The sequence below is a fragment of the Urocitellus parryii genome, chromosome 8, assembly GCF_045843805.1.
Source record: "Urocitellus parryii isolate mUroPar1 chromosome 8, mUroPar1.hap1, whole genome shotgun sequence".
Classification (NCBI taxonomy): Eukaryota; Metazoa; Chordata; class Mammalia; order Rodentia; family Sciuridae; genus Urocitellus; species Urocitellus parryii.
Window position 1 is genome coordinate 124,748,080 of NC_135538.1, and position 2,610 is coordinate 124,750,689.

At 45.6% G+C, this 2,610-nt stretch overlaps 1 pseudogene; it reads left to right on the plus strand.

Moving 5' to 3' along the window:
- Positions 1 to 759: 759 nt before the first annotated feature.
- Positions 760 to 1,695, plus strand: LOC113200076 (olfactory receptor 10C1-like; annotated as a pseudogene).
- The last annotated feature ends 915 nt before the right edge of the window (positions 1,696 to 2,610 follow it).

Genomic DNA, 2,610 nt, shown 5'->3' on the forward strand with positions numbered 1-2,610 from the left:
GCATTTTTTTTAAAACTAGAAAGATCCTCTGGAAAATTGAACTACTTAACTGCCTTAAAAGAAATGATCTACCCAATCCCTTCTCTCCCCACTGAAAACTGTGAAGTTCATCTCATATCTCATGGTGAAATGATAGAAAAGGAAGACGTTGAGGGCATCTGGTAACTGGAATAATAGCTGGAAAGGGTCAGGAAATATAGAGGAACAGGTAAACATTAGGCCAGAGAAAAGCCAAGTTGAGAGAAAAGAAAAACATGTGAAAAAAGGAAAAGAAACACAAAAGGCTTCAGTAGAGAGGAAAGGAAAGGAAATCCTCTTTACTTGGAATGGTTTTTTTCATGTCCTGAACACAGAACAAAGTCTGGCTTTGAGCAGAAAAACATCTGCTGAGAGGGAAAATTCCATCCCCAGCCCTGCAGCAAGGCTGGGAAACAGAGAAAAGGGGGTTAGAATGATCCAACACTTCACCCAGGAGAAACCAAACCAAATTCAATGCTTCATCTGAAGGCAGGCACCATCAGGAAGAGATCAAGACAGCTGGGCTCAGAGAGACAAATATTTGCCCAGGGTTCCAAGAGTGGGCCAGGGTGGGGGCAGTTGGGCTGCCTCATTTCAAATACACTGAAAGCCTAAAAGAAAGGGAGTCCCAGGGCTTTGATCCAATGCAGAGAGAGGTCATTTTTGACCTCGTCACAATTCCACTATGGCGACTCTTCTTTGCCTTGTCTTTTTCTTCCCTTCTAAAGGGATGTGAGCAGGATGATCATGAATGCTTCCATGGTGTTAACTGAATTCGTTCTTCTAGGTTTCTCCCGCCTGGCCCACGTCCAGGGCTTGCTCTTCTCTCTCTTTCTCACGGTCTACCTGCTCACCGTCACAGGCAACCTCCTCATTGTGGCGCTGGTCTCAGCGGACCCTGCACTCCAGTCCCCCAAGTACTTCTTCTTCCGAATCCTCACGACCCTGGAGATTGGGTACACGTCGGTCACGGTGCCCCTGCTGCTTCACCACCTCCTCACTGGTCAGCGCCACATCCCCCGCCGGGGCTGTGCCCTCCATATGTTCTTTTTCCTCTTTTTTGGTGCCACCGAGTGTTGCCTCCTGGCGGCCATGGCCTATGACCGCTATGCAGCCATCTGTGAGCCTCTCCGCTACCCTCTGCTGCTGAGCCGCCGGGTGTGTCTGCAGCTCACTGGCTCAGCTTGGGCCTGCGGAGCCATGGTGGGGCTGGGCCATACCTCCTTCATCTTCTCCTTGCCCTTCTGTGGTCAACACCATCCCTCACTTCTTTTGTGAGATCCAGCCTGTCCTGTAGCTGGTGTGTGGAGACATCTCAATGAATTGCAGATTATCCTAGCTGCTGCCCTCATCATCCTCTGCCCCTTTGGCCTCATCTTGAGCTCCTATGCGCGTATTCTGGCTACTATCTTCCGGATCCCATCTGCAGCTGGCCACCACAAGGCCTTCTCCACTTGTTCCTCTCACCTGATCGTGGTCTCCCTCTTCTACAGCACTGCCATCTTTATCTATATTTCCCCTAAGGCCAGCTATGATCCAGCCACTGACCCTCTGCTGTCTCTCTTCTATGCTGTGGTCACCCCTATCCTCAACCCCATTATCTATAGCCTCAGGAACAGTGATGTCAAGGCTGCCCTAAAGAGAACCATCCAGAAAATGGAGCCTGCAGAGGTTTGACAAGGAGAGTGACAATGATGACTGCAGCCAGGACCCCTAGTCAATCTCAAAACACTGAGGAGCAAAGGAAGAGGTGGAGCAAAGGAGGCATGGGTCTCACCTAGGGAAGGACCACCGTGACAAGAAGACAGACTTAGCCTGAAGAACTACTTGGAGTCAAGCCCCTGAAAACCCCCTTGATACTCACATAATCTAAACAAACATGAAATTCAAGAGAGAAGATCAATTTTACAAGCAGAACAATCTGACAACTAAGAGAAAAGTTACAACTCCACCAGACTGTCAAGGTAATAAAATTTTCAGCAATGATCCTTAAAGTCATTTAACATTTATACATTCTAGGGAAGGCATTTGTTTTCTGGGTAATACTCCTCGCTAATATGGTAGCAATATGTAATTATCCCTAATAAAATCTATCACCAGGCAAAAAAACAAATCTCTTTTTAGATAAGTTTTATTGGTGCATTATAATTATACATATCAGCAAGCAAGCTCTCTTGTCACATATTTAGACATGTACACAGTATGATTTGGTCTATTTCATTCATCAGTACTTTCAATTTGCCTCCTTTCCTCCCTTCCCAAGTCCCCTTCCTCTACTCTTTTGAACTCATCTATCTTCATGAGATTCCACCAACCCCCTTCCATTTACTTTTCGTTTTTTTCTCTCTAGCTTGCACATCTGAGAAAAAGCACTGAGACTGGCTTATTTCACTTAACATGACATTGTCAAGTCACATCCATTTTCTTTGCAGAAGACATAATTTTGTTCTTTATGACTGAGTAGAACTCCATTGTTATTATATACCACATTTTCTTTATCCATTCACCCACCGACAAACACCTAGACTAGTTCCATACTTTGGTTATTACATATTTTGCTGCTATAAACATAGGTAAGCATGTATCACTATA